The following is a 21,900-nucleotide window of genomic DNA, read 5'->3' as shown; positions in this document are numbered from 1 at the left end:
GTGTCTGACTTCAGCTCAGGTCATGATCTCCCAGTTTGTGGGTTCAAGCCCTGTGTAAGGCTTTGTGCTGACAGCTCAGAGCCTGGAGCCTGCTTCAGATTCTATGTCTCCTTCTCTCTCTTCCCTTCCCGCGCTCAAGCTCTGTCTCTTCCTCTCCCCAAAATAAATAAACATTAAAAAAAGGAGAGCACTTGTATTATATGTAAGTTATGAATCACTAAATCCTACACCTGAAACTAATGTTACACTCTTTGTTAACTAACTGGAATTAAATAAAAACTTGAAGTATAAAAGAGTAGACTTAAGGATTTGATAAAGAAGTCACCAGTTGAAATCAGAGATTTCATCTCATTTTGTGATTCTTTATATAAAATATCTACTTGCATGTATGTCTTACTGTAATTCACATTATAATAGGGACTTTGATTATCAGTACCTTTTTTCCCTTGAGAATAGCACTTTTTTCTGAAAAGATAACTTTTTTTATCTCTAAAATGAAAATCACAAAAAAGTCTTAAATCCCCTATAATTAAATTATTTCAGTTTTTATTAACTGTTCCTTCATCTTGTGTATTTTTCAGTGTTTACTAAAATAAATGATTTTATATACTCTAGTTTCCTTGTCTGTATTCTTACTTAAAAAGAGAAAATATGTTAAGAGAAAAAAATATACATGTATTTTAATTACACACTTCCCAATTTTATTTCCCATACAAGTGAAACTTATGAAAGTTCAATATACCATACTTTGAATATCGTAACTCATGTTATTAAAGTACAACCTAGACAGGGATAATGGAAACAGAAATTAATGGTCCTGCCATTTGAAGTAGAGTCTCAAGTCTTTCATTCAACCTATTCCACGCTAGTCCTGAAAATACAATCTTAATGCTTAAAAGCTAGACTTTTCCTATGGCTCTCTTGTCCTTCACTCAGAACATCAACTTCATTTTATTGTAGATCATTTATTTCAAACATTCTTAATTTTTATTAAGATGGCATGCCTTAAGATATTTTCCCAAATGACAGCAAAGGTTAAAACGAGACAACTCTAATATAATCATTAATATTTTTCTTTACTCTTCTTTTGTACCTGTTGCTATTGGTCTTAATGGTCACCCTAGTCCATCCCATTTCATGAAATAATAGTACTATTCTTAAATTCCAACAAGCTAACATGTCAAGGTAGGCTAACCACTGTCAAGATTAATATATTGCTTAACTTAAGCAGCATTTTAAGCTATTTTATTAAACTATATTTTATAACATATAATACTTGCAATTAAGTATAAATATATGATAGATGCATTTATATATAATATAATATATATGTAAATATATTAAAAATTGTTACTACGTAAAAAAAAAAAAAAACAAACTTCACTTATAAATAAATACTTGCTCAGGCATTGCTCCAAGGCAAGTTTGCTGCAGCATTGTTCACTGAGAAATATAATTCAATCTACATGCATTTTAACCTGGTCATTTTATAAAGTCACTCTTTGCATAGTAAAAGCATTTTATGAAAACATAACTTCAACTTGTAATGGGTCTCCCAGTGTGCTTCCCAAGCTTCAGATTGGTTAAGGGAAGTCTGTTAGCCTAGTGAAGACAAGGTTGACCTCTCCTACCAGTGAACCCTATGGCTTGAGGCAACTACCGTTCTCTTCGAAGGAACCTGACAGCACTTATTACTAGGCTTGTTCAATAGATTGCACAATGAAAAGAGTTAAATCACTGAGACACTGGGACAGATTATGCCTACCTCATATTGATCTATCCACAACCCTGGTCAGAGATTGTATGCCTTCCAGCAACCCCTTTGTTGGGGTACATCCAAGGATGTTACTGATCAAGCTGCAATGTATTCAGGATGGTCCAACCCATTCCCCACTGGTGCTTATCAGAAGAAAAACTAGGATTAGAATTAGTTTCGATATCCTAAATCTGACATGAAAATGTATTGCAAAATACATTTTTTTTCTATTTTTACATAGACTACCACCTCAAAAAAGTGAAACAATGTCCATTTGACTGCATCTGTTTTTACACTGGTTACCCCCAGGTTCTAGAATCATACTGATTGCTGAGAATGCTCATCTCTTTGCAAAGGGTAAGATAGCATCTAATGGTCAAGTGGAGGCTTGCTTAGTAGCTGTGACATATGAAGCAATACAGGTCTATTTTGTGCCTGTAAGACATACTTGCTAGGGATGACACAACGCCAGCAGAGTGTGGGAATGAGTGTGGGTGCTGACCAACTTCAGCACAAATCAGACCATTCTCGTGCCTTCTTAAGTTTACGATGGGGAGAGTAGTTACTTGTCCTTTTAGACTTTCAAGAATTCCCTCTCTCTCTCTCTCTCTCTCTCTCTGTCACACACACACACACACACACACACACACACACACACACACACTTACTTTTCCCTTGCCTCACTATGCCCTCACTGGAAAAGGGCTCTTCTACAATGTCATTACAAGTTATTATTCTCCTTGTGTCTGGGAAGCCCAAGACCGATTTTTTTTCTTATTGGCAGGTCCTAACGTTCACTTTTAAGGGGAGAAAGCATGAGCTTCAGGTCCACGCCAAGTGCTTAAATACAGCTTTACGAGCAATGGAGTGCTCAGAGTATTTTAATTCCCACTTAGCTCCTTAATGTATTGTTCAATTGTTCAGTCTCTGGAGTAGAGGAAGGTGAATGAATGGCTCCCCCAGAACTCCCATCACTCATGTGAGCAAATTAGTTTTATATGAGCATGCCAATTATTTAGATTGGAAAAAATACATTTAAAAAAATTTTTTTTTCAACTTTTTTTTTATTTATTTATTTTTGGGACAGAGAGAGACAGAGCGTGAATGGGGGAGGGGCAGAGAGAGAGGGAGACACAGAATCGGAAACAGGCTCCAGGCTCCGAGCCATCAGCCCAGAGCCTGACGCGGGGCTTGAACTCACGGACCGCGAGATCCTGACCTGGCTGAAGTCGGACGCTTAACCAACTGCGCCACCCAGGCGCCCCATGGAAAAAATACATTTTAGATATTCAGAATATTGAAATATTACCTTACTTAATGAGCTAATATAGTTTGCTAAGTTCCCTAAATTTGTAACTTACTGAGATGTTCTGAAACTATACCTAAAATAGTATGGCATTTTGTATGGCATGGCAATTTTGTTTAGTATGGCAATTGTTTAGAATCAGAATACTGAAAGAGGTTCACTATTAACCAAAAGGCCACAATTCATCATAGAACATCAGTATTTCATTAGAACATAGATGACTTCTAATCTGAATCCTTCCTCTTTTTTTTTTTTTTTTTTTCAACGTTTATTTATTTTTGGGACAGAGAGAGACACAGCATGAACGGGGGAGGGGCAGAGAGAGAGGGAGACACAGAATCGGAAACAGGCTCCAGGCTCTGAGCCATCAGCCCAGAGCCCGACGCGGGGCTCGAACCCACGGACCGCGAGATCGTGACCTGGCTGAAGTCGGACGCTTAACCGACTGCGCCACCCAGGCGCCCCTGAATCCTTCCTCTTATAAACGAAGTAATTGAGGTCCAGGTAGGTTAATGAACTTGCATAAGTCACGTAGCTAATGAGGTGAGGTAAGAAACATAGAGCTCGGCTGATAAAGTTGAGCAAACCTAAGCTTATGCCACATAATTCTGGGAGCATATGCGTAAAGGATCAAATAGTAAATGTAATTATTTCACTACAGCAGAATCATTCTGACTAAATGGTAGAATAGCAGTTTTCGGGATGAAAATTTAATAACAAACCTTTAAAACACTACAAATATATTTCAGTCATGAGAGACTGAAGTCATATTTCAAATGGTTTCCTTCACTTGGAAATCTAGCTATGTTTATTTGTGGATTTTAGAGATGTCTGAATCTGACAAAAACAGCAGCTATATCACAGAAGTACTGGGACTTTAAAAATCTGGATGCTGCATTTTAAGATAACATGAAAGTGTATATTTCATTTCTATACGCCGGTGACATAAGATACTTGAGACAGTTTTGAAACCAGTGTTCAGGCACCTTCAGGTTAATCAAAGCAAAATTCCGAAAGAAAATGGATGAAAAACATAAAGTGCTTCTGTTCCCAGAGATGATTGAGCACACTGAGGTTTTACTGTACATACTCTGGAATGGAAGGTGACTTTAGAAAGAAGCAATGTAGCCATGACAATTTCCTATTTTCACTCTGGCTGAAAATGTTAATTGCACATACCAAAGGGGAGGGTGGAAACATAGTTTATAATAACAGAGACATTGAAAATTTAAATTTAAATTTAAATATTAAGGGAGAAGTATATATATATATATATATATATATATATATATATATATATATATATATTTTTTTTTTTTTTTAACATCAAGTTAGTCAAAATGTTAACCTATATATGTTATCTTACAGAATGCCTCAAACCTATTACCTTATCAATTTAAATAGAGGTAGACAGCATAACAAAGGCAGCGTGTTATTCCAACTAGCACCTTAGATTAATTTAACAGGGAGATGATGGTTATTTAAACAGTTTAACAGCTATGTTATAGACCTTAAAAAGTGTCTTTGAAATTAACTTTTGGTTAATTGGTTAATTGTGGTTAAAGCCACAATGTCTGCGTGGTATTTTAAGCAAACTCTAAATGTTTTCTAAATGCCCAAGAATCATTAGTAAGTCATTTATCATTGGTCATGATAGACTTAAGAATTGGGGGCGCCTCGGTGGCACAGTCGGTTAAGCGTCCGACTTCAGCCAGGTCACGATCTCACGGTCCGTGAGTTCGAGCCCCGCGTCGGGCTCTGGGCTGATGGCTCAGAGCCTGGAGTCGGTTTCCGATTCTGTGTCTCCCTCTCTCTCTGCCCCTCCCCCGTTCATGCTCTGTCTCTCTCTGTCCCAAAAATAAATAAAACGTTGAAAAAAAAATTAAAAAAAAAAAGGAATGAGTATTGCTGGTAGAACGAAAAGAAATGAAGGAGGATATAGGAAATAGGCTAGGAGAAAGAACAGCAACCTTCAACAGACTCCCTCTCTACTGTAATCATTTGTTGTACCTTGGACAAAGTTCTTCCATGAGAAAATCAGATTTTCTTTGTGGGGTCAGTCAATGATGTAATTTTATCTTCAGTCTTAAGTCTGTGGCAGATATATGAGTGATCAGACAGTCAATTCCCCAGCACCCAGGAAGTCTAGCTGGGCAGAACAAGAGCTCTGGAAAAGGGGCTTAAAAACAGACAGAAACTACTCCAGGCCTTAGGCTTGTCACCTGAAAGGCAATGGTTCCATGATACCTTGCAACATTAGCAGCATTTCCTGGTTCACCTCCCCTTACCCAATTCCATAGGTAAATGAAAAACAAACAAAAAATAACTCTTCTTCATGGTTTCAGATAATTTGCTATATTTTTGTTTTCTGTCATATATTAAAGTTTTACTTTATCTCTTTATATTTTCAATGTCTGTGTCTCCCATGAGAATTAGCATTCAATATAAGATGGAGCATTTTTGTCTTCTTTATTACTTCATCCTTCATACTTGGTTAGCGTAGTGCCCGCGACAATAAATACGTGTAGAATTTTAAAATATTGGGTATCCTCATTCTTGTGTTTGCAGGATAGTTGTAAGTTTTCAACTCTCTGTATTTCTGGACTATGGATAGCTGCTCTCACTTTGGCCAATTCCATCTCCTAGGAGATTGTATCTAATTTCTAGTCCCTCTCACATACCAAATTGGCTTCCTCAATAAGCAACATTATCTGCATTGATAAAGAGTCACACTACTTTCCAGAAATCATAAGGTCACACTCCTGACTAGTTCCTTAATTAGATCTTTCTTATATATTGACACATGCCTGAAATTGAACTGGAGCTTTGCAGAACTCCTTGGAACCTGGCTGTTGCAGATGCGGGCAGCTCAGGAGAACAGGGGAGTAGATGTAGGGAGACAGAGAGTGGTGTCACTTCCATCGTCCAGGACTTTCCCTACTAAAACTTGCTTTTTTCTCCATTTCTTATTACTCCATATCTCCAACATCATATTTACAGTTTGTTTGTTTTTTTAAATTTTTTTTTCAACGTTTATTTATTTTTTTGGGGACAGAGAGAGACAGAGCATGAATGGGGGAGGGGCAGAGAGAGAGGGAGACACAGAATCGGAAACAGGCTCCAGGCTCCGAGCCATCAGCCCAGAGCCTGACGCGGGGCTCGAACTCACGGACCGCGAGATCGTGACCTGGCTGAAGTCGGATGCTTAACCGACTGCGCCACCCAGGCGCCCCTGTATCTACGGTTTTATATAGCAACAATGCAATTTGTATTTACCCTCTGAACTTTGACAATTAGTTCCAAATATGCTGCTAATTTAGGGCTAGGAATCATGAATGTGAGACTAGACATTCTGTAGAGACTGTAGGCATTGAATAACCTCAGCCTTATCTCTTACAGCACCAATTATTCATCGTTGCGTTAAACTGATGTTAGATTTTACACATAGAGATTTGAACAAATTTAACTCTTGACTCATTATTTGTATCTTAGAGTGTGTGTATGTGTATGTGTGTGTGTGTCTGTGTGTACAAAATTCTCGTGGTGAATGGGTTTCTAATTGTTTTTTAAAAGTATCCATAGCTATAGCTCAAAAACTGTTTTTTTTCAAATATATAGCAAAGGTCTTTGAAAAATGCCATCTCTTTTTTCTAGATAACCAATTACCAAAAATTGACATGAAATAATAACTCCAAGGCCTCCAATAATTTATAACAGAGAGGAGATAAAAATATTGTTCAGAGGGGCACGTGGCACATGCAGCAGAATACTGTAATAGGATCCGAGTGAAGTAATTCTCGGATGGAACATCCAGGAGAACTTTTCCGGAAAGAGCATATTGTCACAGATTCATAGGGAGTCACAACAAAAGACGTGGAAACTAGCAGCTACAATATGCTACATGCCAAAGGATGCGCTTTATTTCTTTGCTTACTTTCTATCATGGCCTTTGGGAGAAAAAGTTGAAAAAGTTAATAACGTTGCAAGGAAATTCAGTCCACGAGAAGCATCCAGTCTCCATCCTGCTTCACAGCAAGGAACGCATTTAGACATATCTGAGAACCATTCAGTGTTTCAACCTCAGGCAGAGCTTCTGGACAGCAAACAGAGAAGAGGGCTGGAAGTACAGCAGGAATAGCTATTTTTTCCACTTGTTCGGACATGACCATGTTTATTTTTAAATGCTAACAGACACGACATGACAATATTTCTAGCACCTTAGGCAAGTGCATAATTCACAGTCACAGGTATCAGCCATGAAGTGTAGGTCTCTCTAATGGAGAAAAAACCTCTTGAAGAAGGTCAAAGAGTTTTTTCAAAGCCTCATTCTATTGTAAATTTACAACAAATATAGAAAGAATGCTAAAGAAAGAAAAGAAACTATTTATATGGTTAAGGTGTAGACACTGCTAATTTCCAGTTTCAACTTAATTACAGGGCCTTGCACATAGTGAGGGCTCAATATATATTAAATAAATTATAGAAAAGGTTAATACTGGGAAATATTGAAAGGATATCTAGAATAATTTATGGTGAAACACCAGTGACTCAACAATATTCACTGACTCTGAGACCTGCAAAACTCCTAATATAAGTCATAATTGAAGATCACATCCCCATTACAAAGCATGAAAAGTTAGAGAATGTAAATACATATATTTTTTAATGTTTACTTATTTTTTTTTAATTTTTTTTTTCAACGTTTATTTATTTTGGGGACAGAGAGACAGAACATGAACGGGGGAGGGGCAGAGAGAGAGAGGGAGACACAGAATCGGAAACCGACTCCAGGCTCTGAGCCATCAGCCCAGAGCCCGACGCGGGGCTCGAACTCCCGGACCGCGAGATCGTGACCTGGCTGAAGTCGGACGCTTAACCGACTGCGCCACCCAGACGCCCCATGTTTACTTATTTTTGAGAGAGAGACAGAGTGTGAGCAGGGGAAGGTTAAAGAGAGAGAGAGAGGGAGACACAGAATCCGAAGCAGGCTCTGGGCTCTGAGCTGTCAGCACAGAGCCTGATATGGGGCTTGAACCCACGAACTGTGAGATCATGACCTGAAGTGAAGCGGGAGGCTTAACCGACTGAGCTGCCCAAGTGCCCCAGAGAATATAAATATTTAAACTAAGTCATAGTATTTTACCTCAGACCACAGGCAGAGAATGTCATAGTTAAAGTGTAAAAGGGTAGAGTAAATGAAATTTGCCTCTTTGTGATGCCATTCTTTCAGAACAATTTCCTAACGAATGCCTTGTCCTGGGCACCACAGAACTTAACTCCTGCTCTTTTTTTTTTTTTTACCTGAAATTCTAACTTTCATGGATTCTAAATCTGTACTTCAACTTTCTTCAAATCTTTAAAGTATATTCACCCTTTATCTCATTGAATGAGGGCTCCAAAGAGGTCATGTGCTAAATGAATCCCTCATGCACTGCAGAGACAGTGGCTCCCTCAGTGCAATAGGTATATTTTTCCTGATCTTTGATAAATCCTTACTTTTAACCGGACATAAGCAAAAATGTGCTGAATTGTTTATTCTAAATCTTCACTTGCAGTTTGGCATGCGTGCCTGGAAGTGTGGTTCGAGGGAAACCATGAAAAGCAGCAGTGGGGAATCCTAAAGGTTTATTTCCGCAATGGTTCTGGGCGATTTGTTCACCAGTTTACATGCTCGTACCCTGTTACTTACCAAGGATATGCTAGAAAAATTCTAGGCTGCCAAGTCTAGACTGCTGCTGAATGCTTAAGGATCTAGAAGAAGGCATTGAGATTCCCTGAAAGTAAGCATAATTGAGGTCACAAAATCATGTGTGAATAACTGTGGTGGATTTCTAATGACCACGTATTCTCTGACGCTCTGCATTGTGACATAGTGGGTGCTCTCTTCTTTTGAAGGTAGGCTGGGTGGGACCGCTTTGATCGGGAGAGTATAACCAAAGTAACACCAGGAAACACTTGGCCCAGCCATTAAGAGGACTGAGGGCTTCTGTTTTGTTCTTTTGGAACTTAAAGCTGCCATGTAAAATGTCTGACCACCCTGAAGGAGAAGTCTACACATGGAGATAGAAGAGAGCAGCTGCAGGCAGTCCCTCTTCTCTCCTCTCCAAGATGCCAGGCATTTACGTGAAACTGACAGGGGCCTTCCAAATCAGTCCATCTGGCAGCTGAATAGCACCAAGTTTACTGCGCCATCGCCATGTAGGTCTGAAGTATCACCCAGCCAAGCCCTTCCAAAATGTCTGACCTACAAAAAAACTTGAGCTAATATAACATGGTTATTATTTTCAGACACTCTGTTTTGGGGTTGTGTATCTTGCGGCGATTAATAACCAGAATGACAGAGAAGTTGTGTCATTTTCAGCAGCCCAGGTAACCTGTTCCTTGTACCCAACTGGGAGAACTCTCAACTGCTTGTTCAAAGAAATTGACACAATTCTGTGCAAAGCTGGAGACATGTCTTGACATCAGACTCTGAAGACCTCTCTAAGTGACAAGTGTCTAGTCATGCCCTGTGAACAAACCGTTGCATTAATAGATAAGACTATCATGTGTTTGGTCTTCCAATTGCCTAATGAACAGAGAGAAAGTGGTTGTGGGGGATGGAGTTGAGTAATGTTCATAAATCCTTTGTGAAGTACAAAATACATGCCAAAATTAAGGTACTACTGCTGTCAAAGTTTTATGAATACTTTTCTCTCTGAAACCCTTTGGATTAGAAAACATTTAGTCTGGAACCAGGGGAACTAAGTATAATGGTATTGTTATTTAAAAAAAAAAGCATTGTTACGCAAACAAGGAAACTTTTCAAATACATCTGAAAGAAAAGGTGTCTTTAAAAATATTTAAGGTATTATTCACATACCATGAAATCCACTCTTTTAAGGTACAGTACTCAGTGGTTTTTAATGTACTTACAAAGTTGTGCACCCATCACCACTAATTCCAGAACATTAAAAAAAAAAAATGTTTACTCACTTGTTTTGAGAGAGTGCAAGCAGGGGAGGGGCAGAGAGAGAGGGGAGAGAGAATCCTAAGCAGGCTTTGTGCTCACAGCACATGGGACTCAAATTCACAAACCATGAGATCATGACTTGAGCCGAAATCAAGAGTTGGACTTTTAACTGACTGAGCCACCCAGGCACTCCTCAGGACATTTTTGTTACCCAAAAGCAAACCTTGTATCCAGAAGATATTTTGTAGGAAAAATAAAAAAAAAAAGTTGATGATGATACTCAAAAAAATAATACTTGAGGACAAACACATAGATTCAAACATGTAGGAAACAAATCAAGGGAGTTGTAAGTAGGGAAAAGGGCAGAATGTGGGTACAGAAAAAAATTAAAAGCATAGACCTAGACTGCCTTCATTAAATAGGCCAGCCACTAGGGTTGGCTCTCGGCTTACATTTGCAAACTTGACTGGTAAACAGGGCACCCACACTGATATGAAATGTTCTGTAATGATAAGAGTGTCTCATTGTGTGTAAACTATACAAATAATACGATTCACCCTAGTACTTAACTTTGCTTCTGGGAGTCTGGAATTTTGGTATGTGATAGGCCAAAAGTGCCTACATGACCCAATAGAACTTGGCATCGAGTCTCTAATCAGCTTCTCTGGCAGAAGACACTCATGTATTGTCATAACTTGTTGGAGGAATTTAAGCACAGCTTGTAAAACTCCAATGGGACACATTCTGGGATGCTTGTGCTCAGTTTCAGAAGGAATTTGACCTATGTGCTCTTTCTTTGTATCTTTCACTATATTTTAGCCATAAGTTTGACTAGATGCTATGTCATATGAGTCCTTCTAAGGAATTATAAAACGTGGGAGTAGTCTTAGGAACCACCATGTTAAAGGGGATCAGTCTTTAATTACTCTCAACAACATTTTATAATTCTGCTCTAAGGTCTTTTCATTAACAACCACATCAACTTTATTTTTTTTTAAATTTTTTTTCAACGTTTATTTATTTTTGGGACAGAGAGAGACAGAGCATGAACGGGGGAGGGGCAGAGAGAGAGGGAGACACAGAATCGGAAACAGGCTCCAGGCTCCGAGCCATCAGCCCAGAGCCCGACGCGGGGCTCGAACTCACGGACCGCGAGATCGTGACCTGGCTGAAGTCGGACGCCTAACCGACTGCGCCACCCAGGCGCCCCTCTACTTTAAAAAATTAATAGCTAAAACTGTGACCCAATTTCCAAGCTGTCTATAACTTTCTTGTTAGGGAGACAAACAGTAAAGTGTATGGCAGAATTAGAAAACGGGTTTTGGAAGTAGTCCTGGAAAAGTAAAGAAACATAATTCTTACCTACCAAAGAGAAACAGATTCTATGTATGTAGTTGATGGAAAAGTTTGTTTAATCAGGAACATGGAAACAACACAAGAAGAACAAATGTTATAAGTACATATTGAACAATAAGTTGATTTAAAAAATTCCTGGGATTACGAAGAGTTTATTTTTTTAATCCATACATACACCAAGGTACGTTAATGGGTCTTATGAAGATCTTTTTCTTAAATATTCCATTATGAAAATTAAAAATGAGTAGATTAAATATCACTAGATTTCTTTATGAAAGAACATATTGTATGACAACACGTTATTTATTTGTAAAGAATCATCAGGAGAGAGCTTAAGGAAAAGATATAATAGAAAGATATAATAGGAATTGCCTTTGCTTGAAGTTGAACAGAAAATAGTTTTCTTATTGAAGGTAGATGGTCATACAATTGAAAAGGAATCTTGAGTAACAGATCTTTTCCTTTTACTTTTTTGTGAAAAGAAGCAGAAATACAACAAAAGGAAAAAAAAAAGCCTTAAAATAAAACTATAAATATAAGGAATAACGGCAAGAGAGATTTTATCAACAAGACCTTATGAAGCAAGAGAAACTTTTATCAGTAATGGATAACCGAAGTATTATGAATAATGAAGTGGTCATCTGTAATCTAGCAAACACTATACATTATTCTAAAAAGGTACATAATTCATAAGAGCTAGAAGAAGAAGCTATTGTTAGCCTAGTACAACTTAAGTCTCTGTGTCTGAGGAGGGCAAAACAACATAAAGCCTATTTGTAATTTCAAAGTGTGATTATGGGTTTAATAAATACTAACTGTGTCTGTTTGCAAATGGTATATCAATAAGGGGTTAATATCTAAAGTAGATAAAGAACTTAAACAGGTCAATACCCAAAAACAAATAATCTGATTAAAAACTAGCAGAGGACCTGAACAGACATTTTTCCAAAAAGGACCTACAGATAGATAGCCAACAGGTATCTGAAAAGATGCTCAACATCACTCACTATCAGGGAAATGAAAACCCAAGCCACAATGAGATGTCACCTCATACCTGTTGGAATGGCTAAAATCAAGAAGACAAAAAACAAGTGTTGGCAAGGATGTGGAAAGAAGGGAACTCTTGTGTACCATTGGTGGGAATGTAAATGGGTGCAGCCACTATGGAAAACAGTATAGAGGTTCCTCAAAAAAGTTAAAAATGCAAATACTATATGATCCAGTAATTTGACTACCGGGTATTTACCTAAAGAAAACAAAAGAACTAGTTTGAAAGATATATGAGCTCATATATTTATTATAGCACTATTTACAATAGCCAAGATAAAGAGGAACCTAAGTACCCAGCCACAGATGAATGGATAAAGAAGATGTGTGTGTGTATACATATATATTAAGTTATATTATGTTATATTGTATTATGTATTAGAATATTACGCAGCCATAAAAAAAAGAATAAGATCTTGTCATTTGCAATAACATGGATGGACCTAGAAAGTATTATACTAAGTGAAATAAGTCAAACAGAGAAAGAGAACTACCATATGATTTCACTTATACGTGGAATCCAAAAAAACAAAACAAATGAATAAACAAACAAAAAAGCAGAATCAGACCCATAAATACAGAGAACAAACTGATGTTTTCCAGAGGAAAATGGGCAAAATGAGTGAAGGGGAGTGGGAGATACAGCCTCCAGTTATGGAATGGATAAGTCACAGGAATGCAAGAAACAGCCTAGGGAATACGGTCAATGATATTGTAATAGTGTCACAGATGGTAGGTACACTTGTGAGCATAGCATAACGTTTGAAGACACGGAATCATCATCTTGTACACCTGAAACTAATGTAACATTGTATGCCAACTATACTCATATAAAACATTAAAAATAAATACACAAAAAGTCCATTTCTCTAAATCTTACTCATAATTGAATCTTTTTGTTTGTTAATATTCCATACTGATTGGTTATCTCATTTTCACTGTTTCTATAATAAAGTTAGTTTCAACTTAAAAAATCATGCTGTACGCTCGAGCTCTTAACGCCACCACTTGAAATCACATGTATCACCTACATTCATCTTTTACTGTCAAAACGAGTCTCACGCCCTTATGTATATTCTAAGAAGCAGGGAAATTCTACCGCATCTAGAAGAGAAAGAACCAGAATGTTTTTGAAAAGCCCTAACGATTATTACAAATCATTTTGAGAGTCACTTAAAGATGTTTTCAGTTCGACCTATAGAAGGGACTGCATAGGTGGCTTTCTGCTATTAAAAGAATACAAAGAGACCCAAAGAACACACTAGGGTTAACTCTGAGTATGCCCATGATCTTATTTTGATAAAAAAATAAATAACAAATCATCCATCTATTAAAAACCCTACTAATCTATGACCTAGTCATTATGAGAAATGATAAGAATTCAATGGTAAAAAAAAAAAAAAGGCACAATAGCTTGCTCTTATGTCTTTAACATAAGCCTAGGACTCTTCATATTAACTGTGAATACATTACTGCCTTCAAAAATATGTACACATATTACCTTTATAAAAATGTTTCTAAAATGTGTGTTATTAGCTTGTGGCACATAAGGACACACACATATTTATAAGAATGTTATAAATATTACTATAAGATTATATACCAGGTTGTCAAGGAATAAAATAACCACAGAAAATACTTAACCCTGAGATGTGCCCTATGATTTACTGCCAGTGAATCATGTATGGGTCTCTTCTTATGAATAGATTATGATTACACATCTTAGATTCACTCATGATCGAAGCAGTACTTGGGAAATGTTAACCAACCACTGAATGCCTTGTAATACCCTGACTCTGGGACGTGTCTAAATGGCTTGTGTGGATAAATGGACATGGCTTGGAGAGATTATGTGTCAAGTAAATTTTCATGAGAAAGGTGTTTTTAGACTTTCCTCCTCACCCCCCTGAACAAAATTGCAAAAGTGAAATCCAGAGGCTTTACCCCTTAACTAATCTGGGACTGCCTATAATCTCCAGGTCAAGTATCAGCACTGAAATCACATACACTCTTCATTACACTGAACTCATGGGTATTTTATGTTCATCCCAGAAAGCACTCAGACACTGCTCTTTAGAATATTCCTAAGTAAAGTTTTAAGGTTATCCTATAACATCTAGCAATTAAGATGAGTCCAAGAAAATTTCTCCCACCATTTCTGTACTACAGGACACCAACCCTAATAAGATACATTCATAAGTCTCTCGCACGACTAAAGGTAAAGGAGAAGATATTATGATTTATCTATTGTTTAAACTTCATTTGGGGGCCTTGGTTTTATGCAATGCTTAATTTGATCAGCCTTCTGTAGGTGGGCAGGGGAAGCGGCTAGATACCACAAGTTCTAAGAACTTCAAGTCTTCTCCATCTTTCTTTACATCATGAAAACAGTGCTCTGGAAGCATAAAGAAGAGGCTTGATATAATCTTGTGTTTGTTTGTGTGAAATGGAATGACAAAATGTTTAATTTAGACATTAAAGAAATGCCACAGCAGAAGTAACTTTCACCATTTCTGATTTTTTTTTTCATGTAATGGATATTCAATTACCGTAACCCATATGGCTTTTCTCTACCCTCTATAAACTCTTCCCCAAAAATCTATGAAAGAAAATTAAACTATATGTTGAGCTGACAGATGGAGGCTTGAAGCCAATGAAATATGCATTATGTTTATTTTGTTATTTGTTGTCCCAGGCTGGTGAAACTTGGAATTCGCTAGAAGCATGTACTAATGGCATGAGGAGACTCATCCGAGTCTATAGAAGGGGAAGAGAGTATAGAGCAGAATGTTGGGGAGCTCTGTGGCTGTCTCATCCTGATTGTGTTCTAAACAGTGGAACTCTCTTTTGGGAAAGACTTTCTTCATTTTTTATGGTCCTGGTGGGGTTGTTTCCTTAGGTTATAAGAACGGTCACCTGAAAATTCTCACGCCCCCGACTGCTGTTATTCTAATTGGTCCACTGCCAACTAACCCACATATGCTCAATTACATTGTCCTCTAAAGTTAGTAATCTGCTTTCTAGGACTAAGATACTTTTTTCCCTCAGAGGCAACTTGCTGGAATGGTAAGAACCTGAAACTGCCAATTGTCATGGTCCCTGCCATGCATACGGAAACTATACAAAATTAATCCAAGTGGGGATAGGAAAGAAGATTTTTGGTGCATTAAGACCCTTGTTCCAGTAGCTGAGTCTCTTCCCACACTGAGCTATTCCCACATCCTCCCCGGCTTCATGAATCAGAATCTTTCCTTTTTGCATAAATTTGTTGCATTGGGTTCATGCCAATGATGAAAGTTCAGGATTTTAGGACCAAACAAAGGTAGATGTGTCTATAAAAGATAATGCCATATACTTCACAGAGTTTTATAATTTAATGAAGCCATGATGACTGACCACAGCAAAGGAGTACCTCCCAGGATACTCTTTACATTTGCTGTAAAAAAACAGCACTGGAAAAGGGTAAAGTAATGCAACAGAAAACGCATAACCTCACAAAGCCCAGGAAGGGAGGGGAGGACAGGAGTGAGCATCACTGTAGAGGGTATAAAAGAAATCATGAAAGAATATTATAATAACTTAAGAATTAGATATCAACCAAAATTTCTAAGTAGCATGGAGAGCATTTGAGTTATAAATCTGTCATACTTTAGGCTATTGTGTTTTCTCCATAAAGATCTACTATCAAATAATTATTTTTTTCTTAAAATAAAACTTTCTTTCTGAAAGACTAAGGCCAGTATTTTGGCAAGAAAGTAGATTTTTTTCTTACTTTTTTTTTTTTTTTTTTTTTTTTTTTTGCAGGAGCCAGAGCCAACTGATTTTGCCTTTGTGCCATAAATTCTTCTAGGCTTAGGGATACATAATGAGCATAGCTCTACTAAAATGAAACTGAGTTTTCACATTTTAAAGTGAATACACTGAATAAATAGAGATAACCTCAGTGCTGACATTTTCCCACGAGATCTGAATAAGGTACATACTTTAAACATTAAAATATTATAATTTGAGCATATTAACAATTGCAGGGGTGATCTGATGTTCTTTAAAAAACTTAAACCTCAAAATTTCTTTTGTTTAATGTTTATTTATTTTTGAGAAAGAAAGAGAGAGAGAGAGAGAGAGAGAGAGACAGCACAAGCAGGGGAGGGACAGAAAGAGAGGGAGACACAAAATCTGAGGCAGGGTCCAGGCTCCAAGCTGTCAGCACAGATCTCCACATGGGGCTCAAACTCATGAACCACAAGATCACGACCTGAGCCAAAGTCGGATGCTCAACCAACTAAGCCACCCAAGCGCCCCATCAAAAAAATTTTTTTTAACTTTATTTATTTATTTTGAGGGGGGGGGCAGAGAGAGAATGAGCCAGGGAGGGGGGCAGAGAGAGATGGACAGAGACGGACAGTGTGGAGCCTGCTGTAGGACTCAGTCCCACGAACTATGAGATGATGACCTGGCCAAAACCAAGAGGCGTTTGCTTAACTGACGGAGCCACCTGGGAGCCCCCAAATTTCTGAATTCCAATTATTTTCATCTGAAAAAACACAATAATAAAAGTGTTTTTGTTTTGTTTTGTTTTGTTTTAACTACATAGAGTTCACATCTGCTCCAAACCTTCAGAACCATCTCTCTACATTGTGGCAGTTCCCATATTATACGTCTACTTTTCCAACAGAAAGAAACAAAACAAAACAAAACAACTACATTTCCCAGATTCCCTTGCATCTAGGGTATAGTTAGCTAAGTTTCACCAATGTCACCTGACTCTCTGCAAATGACAATGTGAGAGGGACAAACAGGAGGTAATAGCCGTGCAGGAGTTCCATCTCCAGGCAAACAGAGTGGCAGAGGTTACCTGCCTTTTCTGGAGAAGCTCCATGTGCCCACGGAGTGATCAGCCCTAAGCAGCCGCCAGAATGTTGATGGCCGTGTGGTGGGGGGAGCGCTGTTACTGACGACTTTGTACTGAGTCCAAGCCTGGATTCCCCAGCGCTGCAGGGTGCATGAGATATCAGACATCATGACACAAACCACTTTTTGCTTAAATTTTGCACAAGCGAATTCAATTGTTTCAATTAAGGATTAATAAGTAGGTGTAAAGTTTAAAATAACAAAGGAAAGAAACGATACATATGAAAACGGTCAGGAAAACTTTAGGCACAATATGAACAAAAGATGGTGCAATTTCTGTCGTGATTATTATATGCCCTTAAATAATTCTGATCTGTGACCCTAGTATACTTTTGGTTTTTATGTTTCTTAAAAACAGTGAAGCAAATATGCATTTATTTTATAAAAATTCCCATTATGCTAGTTTTTTCAAGCTATTTTGCCCTACCATCTCCTTTTTTATAATGGATATCACTGGGTATAGGAACAGAACAAAAATCCCAAAGATTTTAAGTGTCATCTCTGAAATTGTTCAAGAAAATGAGGAACAAGGAATGCCACGAGCGAACAACGCTTCCTCACTATAAAAGTGAGGGCAAGAGTGACTCTGACAAGTTCGTGCATCTTAAATTCAGCACCGCTCTAAGCTCCTTCCCAAGAGGATGCCTAAAGAGCACTAGACAATGGAGCTATCTGGTAATAGGGTGCATTGATACAGAAACATTACATGCATGTAGATGAGAACAGTCAACTCCCACAGGAATCAGCAAGGGAGCAGAATTGTCACTCCTTATAAAAGGAAAACATACACACGCACACCCAAGAGCAGCAACAGCAGTAGTGGCCATGGTATGGTTACAAGTAACAGATCAGGTAACATAACACAAACATAATAATTGGATTAAAAAAAATCCGATAGCGTACCTTAGACGTGCTTTAAGAAAATTACAACGATGAGGGACTATATGAGTTTTACAATGGAAAATATTTCCAGAAGTGTTCTTTGTTCACACGTAAGATAACATTAACTTGCCTGTCAATTTTCAAACTCACTAAACACAAGATTTTGCACCAATTGCCCTGCCCTGCTCCCTTCCCCCACCACCCCCCTTGCTTGCATCATAGTGCAAGCATCTTCTCTATTGCGAAGCTAGTACTCTCTGCTTTTCTTTGCCTGTTTCTAGCTCTGGTTTCTGCTTTCAGAGGACGAACTACCACATGCTTTCCATTTGCAATGAGAAAGCTCATTGAGATTACTTTGGATCTCTGAAGTTAAAGTGCCATCTTGTGCTAAAAGAAAGCATCTCAATACAGACTTTATTTAACATTAGCAAGATACGTGATCGTGTTCATATAAGAGATATATCAAATGTATACAGCACTCCCAATATTAAATTGCTTAAACATGAACACATTAATAAAACTAGATATCCGGCTTCATTTCATTTTGTTAGCAACATCGTGTTAAGCTTCATTGAGGTAGGTTAAATCATGCTTTCCGCATGCGCACTGCGGCGTTCTGCCTGTTGTTATTGCAGTCCTAGCAGCATGAAATGGATGCTGTGGACCTCATTCTTTCACCCAACAATAAAGATTGTTTAAGACTTAAGTAATAGTTCTTTAGTTCTTGCAGGACCAAGGGCAAACCCCAGTCTCTCTAATAAACTTGTACCGCCTGTACCAATCATGCCACTTGGAACTGATCCATTCTATTTCAAGAATTTAAATGGCAGCAATGCTCAGAACGTACCCAGGAGGGAAGGCCAACGCCAGTACAGACTCTGCTGCCAGGGCATAGTCAGCAATTGTAAGGAATCCCGAACAGCAGCCAAAATGGTTTCCTGCATTTAGCCTGACAGCTTTCAAAAGCTGCCTCACGGGACTGGCAAGAGGTTTCATCACACTTGTCATGCGAACACTGCCGTGATCCTGACAGTGCCGAGAATCGTTATTGACTTGGAACTATAATTCCTTAAATTAATAACGCGTAGGTGGAAAATTAAAATAAAATAAAGAATCAAAGAATGCAGACCACATTTTTAAAGCGTAGTAATATAAACCATGAAACAAAACAGTCAACCATCTTGAATGAAAAAACATCTCTCTCAAAAAAAAAAAAAAAGAAAAGAAAAAGAAAAAGAAAAAAACACCATCTCTCTCATATAACCTCAACTATGATGAAAGAAAAGCAGTTACTAAATAGAGACACTAGTCTGAAGGGAATGTGAACTCAAGTGGTATTCCAGGAGAACCTGATGTGGGGATCAGTGGATCTGATGATTCATAGATAATTAAGAATGATTTAACATCCAAATATGTGGCTAAAATACACCCAAGCGCTCAACAAACTATTTTTCCTCTTGATTAAGATCATACAAAGGATGGACATGTATAAAATTCTTCCACTCAAAAATATACTGTCTCGGTCTTTTTTTTTTTTTTTCTATCCAACTTTTGTAATGCTAACATTCTTAAACTGTTCGAAATATCATTTCTTTCCTTTATAACACAGTCTTTGGAGAGATCATAAAAAGGAACCATCTAATAGAGAAACAATATATTCTTGAGAGCATTTTTGTTATTATTGGTGCATCAAGAAATAAACAATATTTGTTGAGTTTCTAAATAGCCCGACCTTACATCTAATCCTGCTCTTTCTACTAGAAGTTGTCAGAGGACCTGGTAAGACTCATGAGGATTATAACTAGTATTAATATCTTCAAAAACATGGCAATGAAATGTCCAATTTTACTCCTTTGTTTAAAGATGAAGCAGGCAGTTTTTTTTATATAATTAATTCTTTTAAATGTGCACTATTATATGTCTACCACTTGACTGATTGTTTAAAAAATTTGTTACACAAGAGCTGAGGTTCAGAATGGTAAAGCAAATCTTCCAAAATCAAGAGCTAATGTAGGCTGTATATGGCATGTAGCTTTCTTTTTAATTTTTACATCTGCTAAAACCATACTTTCAACTCAACTTTCAATACCCATGACAAACAAACAAAATGCATGTGTTCTTTATTTAATGATCAAAAACTATTACTTCAATTCCAAACATCATTTGAATAAATGTATGTTTAACCTACCTGTGTAGTTTATGTGTACTTTAACTTACAGACTGTAAATGCTCATGGTGGATTTTTTTTTTTTTGTTCCATTTCCTACTAATGATTAAATATATGGAATGCTGTATTGGTTTGTCCTGCTAAATATTTCAGGATCTGAAACTATGAATTAAGTTTATTGGCATCAACTGCCCCTGTCACATTCACTGAGCCTATCAGTATTACTATGTTCCATTACAAAATGGCTTTCCATTGAGTTTGGCTTTTTCTCTCACATAGTTGAATGTCTACAACAAACACTGTCTCTAGAGTGACAATGTTAGTGAGACAGTACTGGTAACATTCTCACTTCACACAAGACATGCCCCTTACCCAACTCCACTTTCCTCTCTGTTTCCACCATCTTTCTCTTTCTCTCCTTTTAGTGGGTGAGGTTGTGAGAGTGGGTATTTTAGGCGCTTCGTCACACAACTGCAGGGCCCGTAGACAACCAGTCTCGAAAGAACATGACAAAAAACATTAATGATTTGTATGCTGAAGCACAAGCACTGTTGTCTGATCTTCCAGTGACATTCCACATGCTGCAGGCTACAAATATCTGCAGAGGAGGCAACAGTGTGAGGGTCATATCAACTTAGGATCACTATTTGACAAGAGGTCCTTTAAATCCATGACAGTCTGGTGGCAGCTCAATATTTCTTCTTAAAAAACAAAACAAATCAAAAGTATTAGAATGTTTATTTATTTCTGAGAGAGAAAGGAGGGCGGAGGGGTAGAAAGAGAGAAGGAGACAGAGAATCCAAATCAGGCCTGGTGCTGCCAGTGCAAAGCCCGACGTGGGGCTTGAACCCATAAACCATGAGATCATGACCTGAGTCAAAGTTGGATGCTCAACCAACTGAGCCACCCAGGCTCAATATTTCAATGGATGAAAATCATGTCCCTTTACGACCATCTACCACTCTCCCTTTTCCTTGTCCCTATTCTTTGGCTTCATCAGTTGCTTCTGAGGACAGGACAGAACATTCAAGTCTGAAGAACATTCAAGAGCTACTAAAGACTTTGATCATATAACTGATCATTTTTTTTTCATCGCCAGATTTCCCTTTTAGAAAAGTGAGAAAGAGTGCTCTCTCACTCTTCTTTTCCCTCTCTATACAAAACACACACACACACACACACACACACACACACACACACTCTCATCCAAACACACGTTTTCAAATATATTTCTGATGCAATTTGTACAAGGTGGTGAAGAAAACACATGCTTCAATTTAATTCATTTCTATTCAAAAGGACTGACAATACAACATACTGAAAGTCTGACTATGCCCAGGTCATAAAATAAAGAAAGAGAAAATGAAAGCCATTTCCAACATGTCCATGCTTATATGCTATTATTGATTGGCTTTGAATCCCTCTTTACTCTGACCCCAACTACTGCAAGCAAAAAAGTATCTGCCCTACTGAAGTTTCTAACACAAAAAGATGAAAACACATAGCCATGCACTTGAAAAATG

Source organism: Puma concolor, chromosome C2 (assembly GCF_028749965.1).
Source record: "Puma concolor isolate L17-30 chromosome C2, mPumCon1.1.hap2, whole genome shotgun sequence".
NCBI classification, from domain to species: Eukaryota; Metazoa; Chordata; class Mammalia; order Carnivora; family Felidae; genus Puma; species Puma concolor.
This window is presented reverse-complemented; position numbering follows the sequence as displayed.